General features: G+C 41.3%; 1 protein-coding gene across 1 annotated transcript in view; it reads right to left on the bottom strand.

Annotated features, from left to right (window-relative positions):
* The window catches only part of SEMA6D (semaphorin 6D), a 639,731-nt gene that overhangs the window by 395,144 nt on the left and 221,083 nt on the right, over positions 1 to 23,504 (bottom strand). The window contains exon 2 of the mRNA XM_053594672.1: positions 819 to 898. The gene's annotated coding sequence lies outside the window, so the exon portion shown is untranslated. The remainder of the gene's footprint in view (positions 1 to 818; positions 899 to 23,504) is intronic.

Raw genomic sequence — 23,504 nt, 5'->3', positions numbered from 1 at the left:
TTACTTTGTCTACCCATAGCATGGAATGATTTCTACATTATATCGGACATGTGTTCAGTGACTATGCTCTCTTTCCTAAAAGATGTAAATATTTATTACTTTTCAATATTATATCTGGGCCTCAGATGTAAGAGAGAAAGAGTGTGAGTGTGTGTGCATATGTGGGTATACATACACACCCAAAGGAGTGGAGGATTTCTCTTTTCAAAATAATCTTCCAGTAACACAATTTGCAATCCATCTGTCAACATCTTCACGATTATGACCACTTTTTACATAATGGCACACAGATGGATCTCTGAGGGCAGCAAGCATCCAGTGTGTGAAAGTGCATTGTTATTAACATGAGACAGGCTTCATTTTTATGCCATTTCTTAATTAACTACAGATCTGGTTCTCTCAGAAACCAAATCTTCGGACTCAAGAGTACAACTATGCCATTCACAATTGGAAACAGTCACCTCCACTTTCCCTTTCTCCCCACTGATCTTAAACTTTGGATCCCTTGGTGCCCTAATGATCATCTTTTTGAAGAGAAACAGTTTCGTTGCCAAAAAATGAAAACCATTTCCTTCACTTGGTCTGAATGTGCATACATAAATAAGCTTAATTATTGTTAGTTTTCTCATTTTCCCTCATGCCAACAATTCTACCTTCCATATTCATGGATTACAGATTTATCTCGTATTTGATATGGTTTTGCAAAGTAAGTGAACAGAAATCGGTATTGGCTAAAAAAGATACACCTGAACACCTTCAGTTTCACATCTAACCCAGTAATATTGAATGTCCTTCATTGTTATATCTTTAAATCTTACCACTGCAAGCAAATGTGAAATCCTTAAATTGCTGGCCTCAGTGTTCCCATTTCAACTGGCATATACTCAGGTTGGAGATCCTGCCAAAAGTCAAAGAAAAACGTTTGTGAGACAGAGCCTGATGTATGATTATTCTAATCCTGTATGCCCAGCACTGCCAGCAAGCTTGGTTTAGAGAATGCCTGTTGCTGCTTTAACGATAAGACCTCTTAAACACAGTTGAATGCAGTGCGCCAATAGTTTCTTTTTTTTTTTCCTTGCCCTAAGAGACCGATTATTAATCTCCACCTGGAAATTCCTACTGCGAATTGGCCACTCACGAATGTAAAGATAAAGAATAACAGTACATTGCATAGGTAGTTTTAATAAACTGCAACTGTGATATGCTATCTGTGGGGAAGAAAAAGGTAACCGATCCCATTTAATGACGCATGTGCTTCCTGGACTGCAAAGGCTGTGGTCATTCTGTGGGCCATGCAATTGGGCAACTGGGCTTTCACGGAGTACCATGTCAGGAAGACTACAGAGTCCCAAGGAGACCCTCTCCTCCTATTCAAAAGAAGCTTCTGCATTGCCCTGGAGATGAAGCTTTGAGGGCTGGAGTATGCTGATCTTCCTCTGACCACTCTGCTGGAGTACAGGGACCTAATCCATGAGCAACCATACAGAAACAGGGATGTCAGGGATCTTTCAGACACATCTAGAACACAGGTTCTAGCTCATTCCCTGGCTGCAGGGTGCCTAGGACATACATTTCAGGTGTATCTGAGTAACTCAGTAGCATGTCCCAACATAACAGCTTCCCATCCACCTGTTTACCAGAGACACATTCAGACACATAGAAAAGCTGTAGTGTTTTAAAGTTAGCAAATCTCAGACTTAGTCATTCTCAGACAGACTTTTGTTCTACTAGTATACGAGTATGTATAGTAGCTTGTTTGATGTTAAGAGGAGATACAAATTTTATATTTACCATCTACTGAAGTATTTTTTGGAATAATCCACTTGATATATCCATATTTAAATAAAATAACTATAGGAGTAATTCTTCAATGGCAGGAATACATGCAATTGTTAATGTTAAAATAAGTATACTAAGTTCTTAAAAAATGAGGGTCAGAGACAGGGAGTTTTGATATCCTACACAGAGCCCAGCATGACATTAGCTAAGCCATGGCCACTCATCTCCTTATATATCAATTGTCAGAAAAAAAATACTTTCTTTAAAAAATGGAAGAATACAAACTTTAGCAAAACACAAGAATGTTTTCCAGAAGTTTGAATTCTGAGTTACCCTAACATTTCAAAGACCAAAGACTCTTTTACAGTGGTGTTATCATTAGTTTCATTAGAGACTGAAAAACATTCAGACAAGTATTGAGAATAGCAGTTTCTATATGAAATCTGACAATTAAGTTTGTGAACTCATCCTAGAAAAAGTGCTACACACCTTATTGCTGCATATCACTCTGATTGCTTCTGAAGTACATCCCTTGGCCGTCTGGGGACAGTGGTGGTGATCTTCAGCAATGAGATATGTAGCACTTTTTCTAGGATGAGTTCATGAATGTGATGGTCAGTCCTTGCACCATGGCAGTTCTGATGCCATTCTAGAAAATGACTTCCAAAATTGCTTTGAAAAGTGGTCTAGGCACTGGAGTTGGTGCATAGCTTCCTAAGGGGAGTATTTTAAGGATACTTGGAAAGTTTGTAAAAACAGATTCTTTAGCTATCCTTCCTAAAGATTCTGAATCAATAGGTCTGGGCTGGGGTCCAGGTCTATATACTATATATTTTCAAGGAGAACAGGTTATTTTCATACACCTAGGCCAAACATCTAATTCAAGAACTAATTAGTAGAGGCCACTTCCAGATCCAGTTAATGAGAAAATCTTTTCTGTTTTAACCAAACCCTTGTTGTGTTATCTGGCAACAGCTGACATAAGTTGAATGCTGGATTAAACAGGAGTATTTATAAGAGCGACAACCACTGTAATATTTAAAAGAAGAACTGGCTTTTAAAAAATCAGAAACTGCCTTCAACAAAATAGGTGAGCAAGCCCTAGTTGGAAGGTAGAGATAAACCCAAACTTGTTCTAGTCGTGTTTTAATGCTTTTTGTACGAATGAGGTTATTAAACCAAAGAAGCCAGGGGTTCACGTTCCATCACATTAGAAATGTGTTCTTTGCAACATTTGGTTCCAACATGTACTTTGGGTAATAAAGTGTTTCATAGAGATTTTAACCTGAAATCTAAGGCACATCCCTTAAATAGTTTTAAAATTTTCTGTATTTACGTGTGATGCATTTGCTCCTATCCCCTTCCCCACTCCAAGAAAGTCCATAGCTTTCATCAGATTTTTAAGTTGAACCAAGACTCATAAAAGGTTAAAAGTCTTTGGATTGGAGGTCTGAGGATATTGGTTCCAATCTTAGATCACTGCTAATTGGTTTTGTGGTTTTTGACAAAAGAACTTCACCTCTCTGCATCTTAGTTTTCTCATCTGTGAAATGAGAAAGCTGGACTCCAAAAATCTGAGTATTCTTCCAGCTTCACAACTGCAGTAAATGCCAATAAAATTGGGAGCATTGGGCTGGAAAGTATCTCCACATGTCTATAGATGAATCTCCTTATTTATGGGGGAGAGACCAAAACCCGGAGAGCTTGTCATATGATAGTTATTGTGGGAGACAGTTATTGTGGGAGATCCAAAATTGAACTCAGAAATTCCAACTCATCCATCACTTCACTCTTCATCCCAACACACAGTTAAGTTGGTGAAACTCTATTTCCAGCTCACACATTTACTCATTGGCCAAGGGTGCATTTCAGGCAGGAGTTTACTTTCTTGGATGAGAGAGGGGTACAACGTGTCCTTTGGGGCTCTCTCCCAGAATTTTTTTCAGGGAAAGAACATATGCCCAGGTCCCCAGAGAATTGCACTCCCACACTCACAGCTGTACGGCAGGCAAGAAAAACCTGTCTACAAGCTTAAATAAAATAACCAGGCTTTGCAAAAGTGCTCTGGGGTGTCGTCAGGAAGTGTTCCAGGAGAGTTGCTATTATACAAAGATCACCGGGTTCTCTTTTCCTGGATTCTACCCCACACTCAGGCATTAATATTTTAAGTGCACAACTAATACTCATTTATGCATCCAAAGTTCAACATTCAGCAAGTTCACCTGGAGACAACACAGAGGAGTCCTTGCTCTTGGGGAGATCACTGTCCAGCAGGGAATGCGGCCTTCTGTAAGGTCTGCGGCATTCCTGCCTGTGTGCTTTGGAAGGCAGGGAAGGGCATCTTCTCTCCAAGACACACGATTATGCTTCCTTTGAGTCGCCCTCTTTCAAATTTGCAAGCACAGCCCTTGGAAGAATCTTTATTATCTTTGCATAGGTCAGTTTATCCAAATTGCTTTTCTTAAACCCAACAAAACATCACTCTATGAGTCTTTCCTTTTTCACTCAATACCAGTGATTTTCAACCAGTGTGCCACAAAAATGTTTAAGGATGATTGATTAAATGATTTTCAAAAGAAGTTCAAAACACGGGTAGGTATATTCTTTTCTTTTACTCTTTCCTTGATCAACATAATTTAAGTGTGCTATTGAAGTTTATAGGTTCAAGTGTGCCATGAGACTAAAAAGGTTGAAAAACACTGCTCTATGCTCATTTGCTTACCACAACCTTGTTTGTTCGCCACCACCAAGGTCAAATTTCCCTCTCTTAATCTCTCAGTACAATTGTATCCCACCTACCTAACAATCTATAGAGCAATCTCCCTGCTCTTTTATAGCACTGGAAGTGGAGGAATTTTAAGCCTTTACTTGTGTACAGGAATTATAAATCATTTAAGCTTTTTTTTTAATAGATGAGGGAAGCTAGAAAGAAGGAATGCAGTTATTGTTTTTATATTATAGCAAATCAAAGGGATGAATATGGAAAGTATATGTCTGTTTAGCTTTTGTTCTATGCTATGTTCTTTGGAACATGCTATTTAATTCCTAGAAAGTCCTGTGCAGTAGATATGTTATTATCCCCCATTTACAAAGGCAGTCAGCAAGTTTCAAAGGGATAAATAACTTAAACCAGGTCAAACAGCTCAAGTGGTTGAGGCGGGCTCAACTCCAGGCTGGTCTGAGGATGCCAGACCATGCCCAGGAGGTGGCTATCTTACCCACCCCTCCTCACTTCACTTTCACACCAGGCCACAGAGATGGATGGGGAAGTGCTGAGATTTACTGAGAAAGGGGATTTGGGCAGCCCCAGTGATAACCAGCAGGTCCCTGGTAACCTGGCCATGGGTCCAATCTACTGTCCTACTTCTGAGACCCACACTCCCTCCCCTCCTAGGGTGAAGAGAGGAGGAAGAAGGGCAGGAGGGCATCATCTCTATGCAAAAGCAAGCAGAGGAGACTGGCAGGAAGTGCACGCATCTGAGCTTCCGGCTGGTTATCAATCAGATGTGCTTTGGCAATCATGTTAAATCTTTAAGCCCCAGGAATGGTAATAGCTCAGTAGCTGTGAAATGCAAATAACTGCAGGTTTCCACCTTGTCTATACCACTTTGAAAGAGAAAAGAACATCTTCTAGTTCTTTTTCCAAATAATATCCACCTTATACACATATGAGGCATCTGGCAGCTTTTGCCCCGAGGAGGAGGATTGGGCTTGAGGGACAAGACATCCGCTCCTCTGCCTGTCAGTAACATTCTCTATCTATTCAAATAACCCTTTCCCTTAATTCTAAGTACCTCCAAATTAATGATAATAATCATATTTTCCAATCATTTGGAAGTTTTCACTTTACAAGGTGTCTTTACCTGCACTATTTTTACTACTTTATTACTTTTTAATTTCTAATTAATATGAGGGTGCAAATTTTTAGGTTACATTGCTCTCACTTCCAGGGTAAATTTTCATTCGTAAAAAAGCCTCTCACCCAGGTGGTGTGTTCTACACCCTCACAATATGCACATTAGCTGAGATCCCACCTCACGACCTCCCTCCTTCTGTCACACATCCACCCCCCTCCCTCAACCACAGTGGTTCTCAACCTTCCTAATGCCGCGACCCTTTAATACAGTTCCTCATGCTGTGGTGACAACCATATAAGGAACTGAATTAAAGGGTCACGGCATTAGGAAGGTTGAGAACCACTGCTTTACCCCCATGCTAGACTGTATTTGTGTTTTATTGTTCATATGAGCATGCAATTGTATATATATTTGTTTCATATTAGTATTGAGTACATTGAGATATTTATTTTTCCATTCTTGTGATACTTTACCAAGAAGAATGTATTTCAACTCCACCCAGGTAAATGTAAAAGCTGTAAAGTCTCCATCTTTTTAAAGGCTGAGTAGTATCAACCTATGAATGGATCAACAAACTGTGGTATATGTATACCACAGAATACTACTATTTTTACTACTTTATATAAAAATAAATGGGAACTTTTTTTAAACTTACAGTTTTGTTTTTATTTTTATTTTCCCCAGTTTTATTGAAGTTTGAGAAAAAGTTGAACAGATTTAGGTGTACCACATGACGCTTGAATTATGTATCCATCATGAAACGATTACCACATTCAAGCCAACTAACATACCCATCAGCACACATAATGTTCCCTAATGTCATACTGTACATTAGGTCTCTCGGACTTAGGCATTTTCTAACTGGTGGTCTGCACCCTTTGACCAACACCTCCCCTCTCTCACTGCCGTCCAGACCCTCACCACTGTCCTGCTTTCTGCTTCCCTGAGGTTGACTGTTTTGGATTCCACATTTAAGTGAGATCCTGCAGCATTTGCCTCTATGTGCCTGACGTCACTTAGAACACTGACCTCCAGGTTCACCCACATTGTCACGAATGGCTGGATTCCTTATCTTGAAAGGCTGAATAACATTTCATTGTATATATTTCCCACGTTTTCTTTATACATTAATCTGTCAGTGAGCACTAGTCCAATTACAGAACTAAGAAACTTGAAGCCAAATGAGGTGCCCAAATACTGGTGTAACAATGTCCACATAAGAACAGCTGTAGTTCTGGAGTTCTTGCTATGTACCACACCCCATTCTAGAGGTTATAACCCTATGTTTTCTTTCTTAATCCTCATAACAAATCCACAAATGAGGAATTTAAGGATTAAAGAGGGTCAAATGGCCATACTAAGGTCATGTAGCAGAGCTGGGATGCGGGTCCAGGGATGAGTCTGAGCTCACCATCTTACCCAATATCTGCCCTCTAGTCTAAGTAATGTCCTATCATGTCCACTTGCCTGAACAAGACCCTTCCGCCTGCCTTGCCTTGTGTGACATTCCACAGCCTCTGTATCACACTGAACATGGAAACATCAGGTCAAAGTCCTTTCATATTATTTTTGTGATGCAGACAGTTCACGCAGTGTCATCAAGAGAACGTAGGTCTGCGATTGTGTTCACGCAGGAGCACGCACTGTGCTTGGTGGCTTTTTTTTTTCTTCACTGTCTCCAGTAGTTGCCGATGGTTACCTGCCTACGTATGTGCAAAGTTATATATTCCTTGTAATTTACACACTCAGTCAAACCTTTTCCTCCCTCCTCTCATGGGCTCAGAAAAAGAAAAGCAAAGATTTGTAAACAGAAGACAGAACAGTAAGGATCTGCGAGCGCAGTTTTTCCTTTCAAAGAGCAGTTCTCAGGCTTCCTTGCACATGGCCATCTCCTGAGAGTGTGGCGAGTCCTCCTGCGGCACTGCAGGGCATGTGACTCTGCATACATATGCATAATGTCCTTTTCACACTCTGGAGCTACCAGATGCCAGGTTCTGCGCGGAAGGGGTTTGGTAACCCACTTGAAATTATGAGGATTCATAACTCATTTATGCAAGCCGCAGACCCCTCTGGATGACATCTCCTGCTCTAAAGAATGATTGAGAGAAAGAGGGAACAGAGCTGAAAATGACAGTGAAATATTAGAAGAAGTAGAGTTTATAGGCAGCCCCCAGCTAGATGAGGGAATTATGCAAGGCCGAGAAGAGGCGAGCCTCCAGGCGACAAGAGCGCAGGGACAAAGGAAAGGAGAACCCTCTAGACATCAAGGACCGACTTTGTTGCTGTAGGGAAGGCCCCGCGGCATTGATTCACTTAGGGCCGGTATGCTACCCTCAACCCTGGACTCCCCAGATCAGCTAGTGCTGCTCCTCCATTTCCCTTGACCCCCACAATGACTCAGCTCTCTGAGGTAGCAAAATGAGGTGTGTGTGTTGGCAGGGAGGGGGGATTGGAGCAGACTCGGGAGGAAATCCTAGCACCACCCTTGCTCCACCCAAATCCTCCCCCACTGGCTCTCCCAATTCTGTTCTGAAACCCTTAGACAGCAGTTCTCAACCCATGGTCACGACCCCTTTGGGGGTTGAATGACCCTTTCACAGGGGCCTCCTGAATACATCCCGCATATCAGATATTTACATTACAATTCATAACAGTAGCAAAATTACAGTTATGAAGTAGCAATGAAAATAATTTGATGGTTGGGGGTCACCACAACATGAGGAACTGTATTAAAAGGTGGTGGCATTAGGAAGGCTGAGAACCGCTGCCTTAAGATCATGCTCCCCCTGCACTGCCTTACAATTGCCTCCCTCCTCGCCACCAATGCACCTCACCCAGGGGATGTGATTCCAGCCCTCCGAGAGAGAACATGAAACCCTTCCCAGCCAAGTCCTTCCTTTCCAGCTACTGCTCCGTGACTGCATGCCTCTCCCAAAAAACATCAGCCCCCAGTGCCTCTGCCTGCTGCTCTGACTCTTCCGAATGCCTTTCTCGCTTCGCTCTGCTCCCAGGCACATTCCCTACTCCTTATGAAGCACCTGCCTCTTGACCAGGGAGGTGGCAACGTTCTCATGTCACCTTGTCACATCTCCATTTGACCACCTAACACCCGCTACGCTTCACATGCTTCAGCTTGTATGAAACAATGGATTTCCGGAAGCAGTGCTTGCAAAGATACCTTTTTATCCTTCTTGCTGAGCAAAGTGCCTGGCATATATTAGCTTAATAAATATGTGACAACTGAATAAAAATGAATGAATGACTCACTCATTTCCCTCCCACACACTCTTGGCAAAATAGCATGTGAGCCTTCATCATTCTTTGAGACATACTCTAATGGTGATATTAGAGGAAGAAAAGGGAGAGAGACGGTAGAAGCCCAGAGTACTGGCTTGGTGGCTTTCTCCTAAAGCCTGTCCTTTTGGGTGACTACCATTATGAATAGCACACCCTGCTACAATTGTAGGGATCACACAGGTCACAGTCTTATAGGTCCCAGAAAGACGCAGTGTTCTATGCAGCAAAGAGGCCAGGCTTTTCAATCAGTAGTCCTGTGCTTGAACCAGCCATGGTCACAATAGTAAATGGAGCTGGAAGACGGTTGAGACTCTGCTGAACTTCAGGTCTCTCCGTGGCAAAGTGAGGATGGTAGTACCTACCCTGTCATGCTCCTGTGAAAACAGAGTCAATTCTGGCTTCCCAGAGGAAGGTTCATTGCATCCCATGTTTTCCTTTCTCAGTAAACAGTAACATTTATTTTTAATACCTTCAGCCTTTTTGCCCCTCCTGGTTCAAGCTTCTCACAAAGTTCTGCTCTTTTTCTAAAATAGGGATCATCCTTGGTAGAGCAGTTAGAGGGTGGTTTGCATACCAGGACCACTTAGGGCGACTTTCCGAATGAAATCCCCCACTCTTTTTGAGAAACACTGGTATGGAGTACCATTTCTATTAACTGACAGAAGCGAGCTTTCTTTCTCAGGAGTTCTCAGACACAAAAGGGGATTGAAAATCACTTCTCTAGAACATACTTTTGAAAGTTTTGCTCTTTATTTTCACAGCCACCATTCTGACTAGGACCCTACACTGCTGAGGCTGAAGTTACTCTAACAGCTTCCTGGCTGACCTTCCCATTCAGACATTTTCCTTTTGTCAGTCATGTATAAAAGCAAGAATCACCCTGCAAACTCCAGAAATGCAGAGTGACCTTGTGATGGAATGGGCACCTCGACAGTGGGGCGCAGCCAACCACATACGCCCTCCCCCACCAAATGAAGCTTCATACCTGCTTTTTGTCTTTTACCACATTCTTCCTTCTAAGTGAAGGGGCCCTCCCTCCCCAGCCTATGCCCCTCCCCAACCATGTAGCTGAACGATTTCTACACATCATTCAAGATGAACTCCAATAGATCGAACTTTCTCCTCCTTTGTGCCACCAACACACCCGGGCCACCTCTGTTACTGCCTGCATCACATCGGAGACAAGGTATTAGTTTAGGAGCCTTACTGCTGTCTTAGATTGTGAAGTCTTTAAAGGAAGAAACTGTGCCTTAATTATGTTTCTCTCCATAAAGGAGCTGCCCACTAAATACTTACTGAACAAAAGTGAGCTGAGATGCATGCCCCATTTAACCATTAGCCTCCCTACCACTATCTTGTGGGATAAATGCGATGTGTGTATGTGTGATAGTTATTGCTGGGGTTTTCTCATCACTTTTTACACTTTTTCCTTAGGCCCTTTCTTTTCAAACAGAAACGTTGAAAAAAAAAAAAGTCGCCCGTTCACCAATTAAGTTCATTTCAGAACTGAGGCAGGCTGGGTAACCTCTCTAGCCAACACAGGAATTGTGGAGAAAAGGCCTTTGTTAAAACATCGTGTTGCTTCCTACTCATTAAATCTAAAATTACCCAGGTGAACTGCAAGGTGGTACTGCCAACTTGACTGAAATGCCATCCTTTCTAACTGCCTGGACAAGCCCAGCACACAGAACTGCTTTTCTTTGTGATTGTCCTGTGAACAGGTCAGGATTTTGTTCCTTCATGTCTCCCTTCCTAGTGGGTAACACTGCTACAGGCTGGGATCCATCAAAAACATTCACCCCATTGTGACGGTGGCAATGCCTGTTGGAGTTGCAGGAACCGTTGGCTTATTCCTTAGTTCAGTGTTCATTTATTCATTCATCAAACATTTATTGCCCTGTTTTCTTATGTCAAATGGTAAAACCGAGGGAAATAAAGATGCATGAGGAAAAAGAGCCTGGGAGGTTACCTAGGATGGAGAGAGAACAGAACACAAACAAGTGACAGTATAGTAAGACAAATGGAAAATAAACATCTGTGTGCAACGTTGGACAGGCCCAGTGGAGGCAGATAAAGACAGGATGACGCCATTTCCCACCTGTTAGTTCTGCAGAGAACCTGTAAGCACCCCAACAGAGAAATCACTCTCCAGCTCTAAATATCCACTATGAACTTGAAATAGCTCTTCAGGAATACTGTTAACCCTATCACAGAAATGACTGCTGTAGTTAGCAGAGTGGTGCGATGAGCTCAAATTTCCTCTCTCAAGAGCCACTGTCTAATGGAAGAGCATCATTTTCTCACTGCAGCATCTTGAGATCTTGGTCTCCAAGGTATGTAACACCCTCTCTTTGACCACGGACAAGAAATACTGTGTAGCTGAGAAGGAAACACGGATGAGGCACACTCAGCAAGAATCTTCAATCAAGTCCTGCCCTGGTTCTCTTTCTAGAACTGTCTGCCCAAGGCATGAACCACTGATTACTATGAAACAAATACAATTAAAATCCCAGGTCTTCCCTGGTACCATCCCATTATGAGATCGAATTTAACACATGTGGCTAATGGCTACCAGGTAGTACAGATTTTCTCATCACCACAGAAAGTTCTATGGGACTCTGAAGCTCTAGAAAACAATCTGAATTTTTTTTTTTTTATTGGTGGATTGATTGATTTTAAGACGTTGTGAATTGCTTAGTTGGTAAAAAACTCAGTTCTGACTTGGGAAGGCAAAACTCGAAAGTAAAAGTCATCTATTTTTGAAGGGCTTGAAGTTTAGTGAGGAAGACAAATATTTTTAAATGGAAAATAAATGGACAGATGTGCTGTGGATTGGTATGAGTGCACCAGAGGCAAAACAGCCTAAATTTGACTTAAAAACTTAAGAGCAGACCTCAAAAAAGATGTGATTTTTATGGGATGAGCAGCAACTTGCCTAATTTACAAAGGGGATAGGGCATTGGAAATGGTGAGAATAGCATGAGCACAGTCCCTGGGAATGGAGAGCTTGGTGCGTGTGGGGAACTGTGAACCCTTGAGTATTCCCAGAGTGGAGTGTAAACTTGGGAAGTTGGGTGAGAACAGGCTGACAGAGTAGAAGACAAGGAGACTGGGTGAGCAGGTGGTGGGAGAAAGAAAGGTCACAAATTATAACACAGTGTAGTCAGAGCATCACATCTTTACGAAATTGGCTTTCAGCTCAAAATTTTCCACTGCTAGTTTTATCGTCTTAGGCAAATTTAAACATTTCTTGGAAGCCCGTTTTTCTCTTCCATAGGGTGGTGTTTCTCATCTGTAGGGTGGTGTCAATGGCACTGCCAAATTCTGATGCCTGTGGGCATTAAATGGCAGTGCACGGCACAGGTCAAACATTTCAAAATAACAGTGACAACCATTTAATCTACAATAAATGTGGGGTCATGAAAGGACTTGAACAGCAAAATAAAATAATTATATCATAGGCAAAAGTAAGGTGAGGCAATTACCAATGTCAATAATAACAACAGCTAATGGTCACTGAGAATTTTCCAACTATCAGACAGGAATCCAAGTGTTTTAAGAAGTTAATTCATGTAACTCAATCAATAACCCTATGAGGTGGGGTGCCATTTATATCTTCCCTTTACAGGTGAGACGAGGAAGGCATAAAGAAGGTAAATAATCTGTCACATACTGCTCAGTGACAAAAGTGGGATTCGAATCCAGACATCTGGCTTAGCTCATATTAGAAATTCTGTACCCTGCTTCTGTTAGGAATTCTTTGACAAAAGCCTGCTTGAACATTATATTGAATTATTTCACTCACCAGCATGGTTTCAAAATCATTTAAGTACACACTTTCAAAATCAACACCCTCACACCATGAAAGCCAGGGAGTCTGTAAGTGTGCTCTAGAAATATCCCATAAAAGTTCATCTAAAAAGAAATGGCTAGTTGTTGGATAAACTATAAATCATTAGAAAAGTAGGCTCAAAAACCTCCTTGGAAAATCAAGACATGAGCACAATTCCAAGCATTCTCAACAACACTGAGCCTATAGTGACCTTTCATTTTGGGTTAAGTCACTCTAAAATCAGATTTCTTTTATGAATTTGGGGGTATCATTTGCCTTAGTGGTTCACAAGGGATATTAAATAATGAGAATGCATAGAAAGGCCTGACCTGATGTGTGGCTCAGAGCAGGTATTCATTGAAAAGCAGCTTTCGCGGTTGTGATTTCTGTTCTTTAACTTAAAGCATCATCTTCCACCATGGGGTGTCTTGAGTCCCGGCAAACTTTCCACAGAACTCATTCAAACTCTCTTGACCATCTTAAGAAGATGATCATAAAGGTGAAATTCTTCCAAATAAACACAACCCAGTCTATGATCTGAACTTCCACTCTTCTTATTTAAAACTTTGTCTGATTCAATATCCACCAACACTTTCCAGTATGTTCCACCGTTTGCTCAAAGCTGGGCCCGGGTGATGCTAACATACTGATGTTTTCATGGACAGACCTCGCGAATGGCCCCATCTCTCAGGGACATTCTTCCTAGCGTCTTTTCTCCTGATATTCTGTCCTTTAGTTTGACGCTCGTCCTCACATAATTCCACTCTAATGAGTGCAATAACATAATCGTCTTCCAAATTCGTTTCAGTGCTTTAGTTCCCCAGGCTCTTCTCACGGGGCCTTGGTGAAGATGACCACGTCCTCCTCAGCAAAATACACTGGCCAGCATCAGCCTTCCTTCCCTGCCGACGATGATGAGTAATACTGGAGGAAGAACATGTTCTCCAACCGCCACATTCAAATCTTTTTAGTTGTTCTTACATATTCGTAGATACAAAAAGCAGACCCCGGGCATCAGCTAGGATGTCAGTGTAGTTGAAGTTTAGAAGGTCAGGCTTCAGGACGATGGGGATTCAGGTGGCTGATGTATAGTTACCAAGCCCAGAGTGGAGGAAAATTCTTGGAGAGATTCAGCACATGGCGACTGGTAAGAGAATCAGGAAGTTGAATATGGCTTTGGTGCTTGATTAGAAATAGATTGTTGGGAGCGGAGCTGTCCTGGGAATCTTACTGGACTAGAAAGCTCACTGTGGGCCTGAGGCCTAGAATGACCAGCCACATGACCTTGAGCAAATCATTTAAATCTCTTTTATTCCCTGTTGTTATTTCATCCCCCAAATGCAGATAATAATGGGAAAAAATTAAAAATGGCCAACAAGGTTTCTTTTAACTGGGAAAGTGTACGAAATTTTACATTTTTAAAATATCTTTGAATTTGTAAATTATTTTCATGTTACGTTGCTGGTAAGTTTACCTAGGCAGTCTGGCTGTGGAGTTGTGGCTCTTCCTGCAATAGAAGGCATGTCTTCCCTAGACGAGGGTCTTCCCTGTGGCTTATTTGAGCTTTAACAGCAAAGGCGTTAGGTTGCTTCTGAGAGGCTGATGACAGCTACTCGGCCATCACCTGACATCAGGACACTAGAATAGACCAAGCTACCTCATGATACCACTTCCTGGCTCTCATTTACAAGCCTTCACACGCGCCTTACCCTATGTTTCAATTTACTGTATCTTCCCTTTTCTGTGCTAAGCCGTATCTTTCCATTTCTTTAAAATCCTTAGCTGAGTCCTCAGGGGGCACAGGGAAAAGGAATTGGAATGTTTTTCATCAGCATTTCAAGGATATTAAAAAAAAAAAAAAAAAAGCCCACACACACACACACAAAAAAAAACAAACACGGAAAAAACCCCACAAACCCTGTTCATTTTATTGGCATAGACACAGAACCTAGGACTTGTGGTCCTACTCTGGAGACTTAACAAAGAAAAGCAGAAGTCCAGGGATTTATAGCATCAAAAGTGAGGTATCCATGTCTTTAGATGCTATAAAAGGGTATCTTATTTGATAGCAGCCAATAAAGCAGGAGACAGTGCCAGATCAGATAAAAAGAAAGAACATCTCCGGCCAGAATTAAAAGGGCTATTTTAGGATATGTCAAAAGGAGTAAAGTTAGATTGGAAATGACTGCAAAGGTGATTAAGTAGGTGAGAACAAAGAGAAGACTTCCTGAGTTCCAGCTAAGAAGGGAAAAATTCTTAATCATTTCTTAATTGTACTTCATAATTAGCCAAGTCGCAAATGCCTTGGTTAGGATTAAAAGATCTTTCTTAAGACAGAAACTGCTGTGGATTTTTGCTAGGGCAAGTGTTGGGGGCTGGGGGATGCACGGAGTGCTGACACCCTTTCAATTTGTACAGTAATTTCAGTCCCCAGGTTTTATATTTGTTCATAAAGCACATTTTGAAAGACATTGTTTTTCTCTTTTTGCCTTTTTTTTTCCTTTCCAAAGGAGATGAAAAACAGTGATGGAAATTCTTCCAAAAGAACAAAATGTCAACAAACAGTGAAGCTAACAGCCACTGGAAATTGCTTATGAAGCTCCTGGAGATAATGGATATATGATATCGTAGTTATATTAAAACATCTTCAATGACAAGTGAGAAAGAGCAAGGCAATGCGAGTTTCATCTGAATGAGTTATTCCACACTAAATATTCTTAATTAGTATCACAGAAGGCATGGAAAACAGGTTAATTACTTACAGGAATAAAACAGTAAAATCACCTCTACCAAGCATGCACATAGTATATCAATGTATAATTTCTGCTGGAAAAGCAAACCCTTTTCAAATTAGGGAGAGTTACAAAAAAATCTTAGAGAAAAATAGTAATACTCTGCAATAGCCTGTTTACACTTTTATTCATTCTCTGCACCTATGTTTAACATCTGTAATGTGTAAGAGTCTTTGCTCACTGGTAGGATTATAAAACAAATCAAAGCATGTGATCTGCCCTCAGGAGGCTTCTAATCTAGAGAGAAAAAACAAACATTTTCTCCTCTAGTGTACTTTCTCTTCTCTGTATCTCTCCATGTGATTTCATTTGCTTTAAGGCTTTGAATCAGCTCTACAGGTAGATGAATTTCTGATTGATCTCTTTAGCCTGACCTCTCCTCTGAGCACAAGACTCATACGCCAGCTAAGCCTGAGCCCGAGAGTACTAACGCTGGTCTACGTAGATGTCTAAGGGGGCTCCCCTAACGTGTGTATCCAAATCAAAGCCAGCCATTTCTGCTTTTACTTTCTTAGTCCTTTAACCTTTACTATATTGTTCAAGGCCATCAGCAGACAAAGCTGATGTGGCAGAGACATAGGACAAGCTAAGGACAATTCTGTGGTCTAGAATCCTTAATCATTTTTTTTCTTTGAACTTTTGTATAAGAAGACAATGGAGTATGTGTGTGAGGAGGGGAGATGTCTGTCAGATAGGTAGATAGATATTGATAGATCTTGATATTTTATTATCTTCAATGGCATTTTCCTCCTACTTTCTGAACAAGGGGCCTCATATCCTCACTTTGCCCCTGCTCCAGTCAGTTTGGGCTGGCATAATAAAATGCTATAGACTGGGTATCTTAATCAACAGACATTTATTTCCTACAGTTCTGGAGGCTGGAAGTCTTTGATCAAGGTGCCAGCATAACTGGGTGTCAGTGAGGCTCTCCTCCTGGTCTGCAGAAGGCGGACTTCTTGCTGTTTTTTACAGGGGAGACAGAAAGCCACCCATGTTTGGTGTCTCTTCTTTTCCTTAAAAGGGCACTAATCCCATCCCAGAGCCCCAACCCATGTCCTCATCTAAACCTGATTATGTATCAGAAGCCCCACCTCCTGTTACCAGGACATTGGGGTTAATTCAACGTATGAATCTGAGGCAGTGGTTCGCAACCTGTGGGTCGTGACCTCTTTGGGGGGGTCGAACGACTCTTTCACAGGGGTTGCCTAAATACATCCTGCATATCAGATATTTACATTACGATTCGTAACAGTAGCAAAATTACAGTTATGAAGTAGCAACAAAAATAATTTTATGATTGGTGGTCACTACAACATGAGGAACTGTATTAAAGGGTTGTGGCATTAGGAAGGTTGAGAACCACTGAACTAAGGGGACATACACATTCTGTCAATACAGCCCCGTGAACTGAGCAGCTGATCATGTATATGAACATTGTGCAAATGAGACTCCAGTAGTGTGATCCTTAAGCCACGTTTGTGTTCTACCCTAGGCATGCTAATCTACCCCATTTTTCCCCCATGCTTCCTGCTATGTGCTTTAAATTGATCCGAGCATCAGCATTTGGTCTTTCTGTTCCAGAACTTCTAGTATAGCTTGCTCGGTTGTGGAGTTGGAGGCTATCATGGTATCAAGGCATTTCTCCACGTGACAGTACCTGCATGCTGGAGAGGCAGGTGATGACTGGTGATGCCCACGTACAGTAGAACCTCTCTAAGTAGACCACCCAAGAGATGGTAACAAACTGGTCAATGTTATGCAGGTGGTCAACATAAGGCACTAGGCCTTACTGTACTGACTGTTAGACCCTAGTCTATGAAAATTAAGTCAATCTAAGGAGGTGGTCAACTATGAGTATAAAGGTGCTACTGTAGTTTCTTATTCTTTCAAAATAAAGGGTTTTCTTTATACCACACAATCATTAACAAAGCATCTTTTTGACAGTCCATGAAAGGATTGAAAAAAAAAAAAAAACAGATGCAGAGTGAACTTCTCCCTATAGCCTTCTGTTTTAAAAAATAGGGCTTGCCCTGCTCCATAGAATCTAACTACTTCATTAGATTTCTCTATTGACAAAGCTACTAAAGATTTTTCATGCTAAAATTGCCAGACTTTCCGATAACATTTTAAAACTCTCACTCCCCAAAAGCAGAAGTATTTTTGAAATCCCAAGAGTACTTGGAAGAAAATCTCTTCCCCCACACAATGCTTAGTAGAACAATGTAGTATAATACCTTTTCCAAAGTACAACTAATTGAAGTACTTTGTCTTTCTTGGTTTCCTACATTTCAAAATACCTATTCTATATGTGATTTTATAAATCAGATATACCGTAATACCATAATATATATTTGGAAATTATTATATATATATTTGGACATTTCATCATTTCTCAGTTTTTCAAAAAGGTTTAGGAAAGTTGTATACATTTGGGGGCAAGGCATCTCAGAAGAACGTATCTGTTAGACCACAGTGATCTTAATGAGGTTTGCTTTAGTATAAAATGGCAGCGGGGAAACAGTGAAGGATTACCCTATTCTTCACTTTAAAAAATAGGCATCATAGGTTGCCACTTCACAGTAATGTCTTAATATTCTCTCATTTAATTATGTAAATCATCAAAGAAGGCTGCTGTTTACGGTAATTTGCACGTGTGGAGGTCTGCTTCCCAAGGTAAGCTAATTTAAATCAAATTAGAACTAAAGGAGATTTACCACTTGTTGATTTAGATAAACAATCATTTATAACTCCACCAAATGGCCAGTGAAGACTGCAGTATTTCAAAAGTGAGGTGAAACAGTAGTGATCCCGCTGTGAAAGGAATCAGCTGAAATGCTAGGAAGGGATTTAGTATTCCTATTGATGTCAGCAAGAGCTGAAAGCAGCCTCTTTTGTGAGGGAAGTGATTAGTGAATATGGTTGACCCTCACTACCTCCACATTCAAGACTTCCTTTGCACAAGAAGTTAAAGGCTGTTCTCCCCAACTAATTCACCACTCTCTTTTGATATGAATCCAGCACTCTTCACAGTCTGCCCACATTCGGGTTGCATAGTTGTACCAAATGTTAAATGTAATTGTGAAAAGACCATTGTGAACTGCTGAAGTGTTCATATATCCCCAGCTCCTTTCTTCCTTTTCTTTCATTATTTTTAACCATTAAAGATAGCCCATTTGAGTTTGAGAAACTAAGCATGTGCAAATTCCTTCTTTGTTTTATGGGCACATTTATTTCAAAGCGAATGCCCTCCTTAGCTAGTGAAACTGGCCATAGGGAGTCTGAGAGGCTGAGAACAGCGCCCAAGTCCCGAGGGAGCAGAGTCCTGCTGCACACAGACAAGGTGCCCATGACGAGGGCCACAACTTTGGCAACAAAGGATGAGAATACAGCAAACTGAGAAGGAGAGTGGATTTAAGAACCAGACAGAACTGGCTCCAAACAACTGTCCTGCCTCTCACTTGCTAAAAGACTCAGCAGTTTGGTCAACTTCTCCGAATCTCAATGTATTTAGGAAAAGATGGCATTACTTATGTCTTCCCTGTAAGGCTCATATGGTAACTTGAGCCAATGCATATAAAGCATAAAGCTTTACTTGCATACTCATCCTCAGAAGAAGCCATGAAGAACAACAGTGATGATGATAACGCAGTGTTATGCATGGAAAGGGACAATTTAGAACATATTTTTGAGTAGAGTTAACATCACCCTTTCCTTTCTGCATGAGAGTATGCCCTTCATTTACCTTTCAAGCTGGGCTAACCTATTTAGGGTAATATGTTTGCTATGTTGCCAACCAATGTTGTTGATGGTAAGATGCAACCTCCCCCATGATTGATAAATTGCTTGTAGATTGGGAGGCACCTTCATGAGCTATAAATATTTGTTAGGAAGTCACACGTGGGCCTTCGTGGAGCATGATGAATTTTGAACTGACATGTCCTTTGCAGAGACCCTTGAAATTATGCCTATGTGGTATAATGTGTGATATCATTGTTATCACAAGAGATAGCGGTTCTTGCGGGCATGAGGCTTTCAGGCACCTGCCTGGTGTAGATTTCATTCCCTTGTAGTTGATCCACACTGCACAGAATTCTGCAAAGATTCCCATAGTAGCAGAACACCTGGGGATACCCTGCTGGCATGCTTGGTTTCCCATCCAGGTCCTCCCAAGTGCATATGATGTTAGTATCCGCTTTGTTAATCTTGTAGGACTAAATGATTAGCAGAGTCCAAGTAAACACTCCATGAATATTGTAGAATACTTTAACCTAGTTTTTTGATAATTAAAGTATATTAAGAATATGGTGTCATTAGAATAATATAGGTTCTGGATCCCACTATGAATACTTACGAAATGCTGATATTCTCCAGTGCTGAGACATGTTTTCCTATTTCCCTGAGGGAAATATTTCTGCTATTGACTTTTCTTTAGGAATGGTGAGTCTGTTTTTGAACGCAAGTTAAGATTTTTTTTTTTTTTTTTTTTTTGTGATTTTTTGGCCGGGGCTGGGTTTGAACACGCCACCTCTGGCATATGGGACCGGCGCCCTACTCCTTGAGCCACAGGCGCCACCCAGTTAAGATTTTTTAAATACCATAAATTCATAAATACATTGTTCTTACTGTGCCACATGCAAGTGGCCAAACCAATCTAAATCATGACCTTGCAGGAGGGGAGTCTCCTGCTACAGACATATGCCATGAAGGTCTCAATGGCCAAAGGCAACCAGAAATGTCCCCCATTTCCACTGGGAGCCTTTCTTTAACTGGTGGCAACTCTTCTCAACTGGAATTTCTGCAGACTAATGTTCCAAAGCATCTGTATTCATTTTCTGGTGTTACCATAACAAATTACCATATACTAGTGGCTAAAAATAACTCAAATTCATTTTCTTAATTTCTGAAGTCAGAAGTCTAGAGAAGTCAGACTTTTAGGCCCAGAAGTCTCACTGGGCTAAACTCAGGATGCCTAGAAGGCTGTGTTCGTTTTAGAGGGGAGTGGGGGTCCATTTCCTAGAGGCTGCCTGGATTCCCTGATTACTGGTCATATTCCACCATCCTCCCTCTTCAAAGCCAGAAGCATAATATATTCACATCTATCCCTGACTCTGATCCTCTGGACTTCTTTGATTACAGGGACCTTTTTGACTAGATTGAGCCCACCCAGGTAATCTAGGATAATCTCCCCTGCAAACTTAATCACATTTACAAACTCCACTTGTCATACACAGTAACAGACTCACAGTTCCACAGATTAGGGAGTGAACATCTTTGGGTGGGGGCCCTTACTCCCGCATCCTTTGTTTGTAATAAATGAACTTCTCTTTTGTGCACCTAGAATGGTACTAATTATGTGTCATCCTCAGAACAATTAAGAAAGCTATAATTCAGATCGTTTTCTGTGCCCTGTGCTTCAGATGAGGAACTTGGGCTATAAAAGCATGCATGGTGGATATGGTGAGAACAGCACCTTAAATAAACAGGCAATCAGGCTCTGCAGGGATGACAGTTTTACAATTAAAAAAAAAATTGCAGTTAGAGAGAAGGGATGAAAAGAGAGACGTTGAGGGACAGTGGCAGGGAAGAGAGGCGCGACTGTATGAATAGCTGGTGCCCCCAAGTTCCATTATTTTCTAAAAATGTACCAACTATCAAAGTTGCCTTTCTTTCTTTTTAGAAAATCTAGCCTTTATTCTAATGACCCTTGCATACTTCAGTGGATACGCCCACAAGAAACATTCAGCAAAAAATGCATTTGTGTCAAAAACATACAATAGCTAGTTTCATGCCTCTTACCAAAAAAAAAAAAAAAAAAATCAATAGTTGTTTCTGTCCCCAAATTTCATCTTGGGGCTCTTTGTGAAATGTGCCGTTCAATTTAGTGCTGATAAGGTCATTCCAGTCAGGGTGAGTTTATCTCAATTCAGTATTAATTTCCAGCCAACTGGAAACCAAAGTACTCTGGTTAGACACAGTCACTTCTCCTCGGCCCACCTGACACTGTCTTTTAATCAGTAATAGGAGGCACCGTCTGATGGATTGATCCTTGGGACCATCGCACAATGTTCAGCAGGAAGGCTGGAAGACTCATTACTGTCAGTACTTACTCAGAGCTGAGTGAAGCCTTTGGTGTAAACCTCAGGCTACCTGATCTGGCATCTAGAATGGTTTCCATCACAAGAAAGCGTTCTACAGTGGCAGGCGGGAGGCTGGCTTTGGGCTGGCCCTGCTGGTGTGCAGTGTGCAGGGAAGAGTGGTTCAGAAAGTGGAGAGAATCAGGCTGGCTGAGGGGGTTACCTGCTGATGGCTGATTTGGGGGAAGCTTTTATGAGCGTCTGTCTGGTAGAGGGCTTGTAGTATCTCACAGCATAGACAGAAATACCCCCCAACAGGAAGCAGGGCAAAAGGGATGAACTTGTCAGACTGTGGGAAACTGAGGAAGCAAGGGCCAAATTCAGGAAGGAAAACCTATGCCACCCTTGAGAAGAACAAGAATCGGGCCACAGTAGAATTTGGTACTCATGTGCCCCTTCAGACGTCCCAGACTCTGCTCTGAATTGCAGAGTTCATTTCAGCTGCTATGAGAAGCCAGCAGCAGGAAGCTGTCAGAATGGTCTACTTGCGGAGAAAGGTAGCACGGAATAAAAGGGAAGTAAATTCGTTAGAAATAATTCCTGGAGGCAGAACCAATAATTCTCACTATGAGGTATGTAGCAAAAGAGAGAGGAAAATGAAGAACTAAACGGTGACTCCCAGGTTTCCAGCCCAAACAACTCCCAGGGGGGACAGTAAAACATTTTCAGCTTTCCATGTTATTTTTTTACCCACAATAATTTAAATGATTATAGTCAATTAGTATAAATTACTTATCATTATTTTATGTTGAAGGTTGGTTTGTATCCAGCTTTATTCTTTTACCAACACTCAACAGTTAACCTCTAAAAACATTTTTTTTATATATATCTTAGATTCTTTTGTGGTAGGAGAGGAATAGATTCCTAGAAATGGCATAACTGGATCCCCCCACTTCTTAATAATAATTTGTAAAGGGAAGCTAACATTTCAGACAATATAGAAAATAGGGAAAAGATATTTGGTCTAGCAGGGGAGATGGATTCTACAATAAACTTATAAAAACTGCTATGAAGGAAGCAGGATATTGAGAGAATCACAAGAGGTTACCTCCTACTAATGTTTTTCGGAAAGACCTTTCAGAAGAATTGATATTTAAGCTAAAATTAGGAAGAACATCTCTGAAAAGAGCATGAGGGAATTACATTTGCAAATGTCTTAAGGCAGGAAAGAGCTTGTCCTGTTTGAAGAATGAAAGAAAACCTGATGAGGCTGGTTCTAGGTGAGAGGCAGAGATTAGGACAGAAAGGCGTTTGTGCTGAATTCTTTCCTCGCTTCCACCCACCCCCAGAGAATGAATCTATTTGCCCACTTCCCTGTTGTTGCCCTTGGCCATGAGACTTGCTTTGGCTTAGGGCACTCTGCTAACCCTTAACTTTAGGCTCAGCTGTGTCTTTAGTCAAGAAGACCTTAGCAGATCTGAAGCAAAAAGGGGTTTAAAATGCGCTTGCCGAGTGAAGTTCATACTGCTGCTCTTCTGTCACTTTGGTAGAACTCATCCTGATCATCTACTGGTAACAGAAGGATGTGAGACTTCTAGTAGACACAGATCCAACGTGCAGTGTGGGGTCAAGTCCAGCTAAGCCCCACTGTGATCAACTCACCTCCAGCTGACCTCCAGATGCTTAAGATTAAATAATTGTTTTGGTAATTATTTACTTAGCGTTATTATGAGAATAGCCAACAGATAGAATCTATAAAGATCATCTAACGGAGCTCTCGTGGAAAAATAATTGAAGCATTTTAAGTAGGGAGGGAGTGATAGAAATGAATTATGTTTCTGGAAGTTCATTTCAGCACTGTGAGAAGCCAGCA

This window comes from Nycticebus coucang, chromosome 6 (assembly GCF_027406575.1).
Source record: "Nycticebus coucang isolate mNycCou1 chromosome 6, mNycCou1.pri, whole genome shotgun sequence".
Lineage (NCBI taxonomy): Eukaryota > Metazoa > Chordata > Mammalia > Primates > Lorisidae > Nycticebus > Nycticebus coucang.
This window is presented reverse-complemented; position numbering and strand designations above follow the sequence as displayed.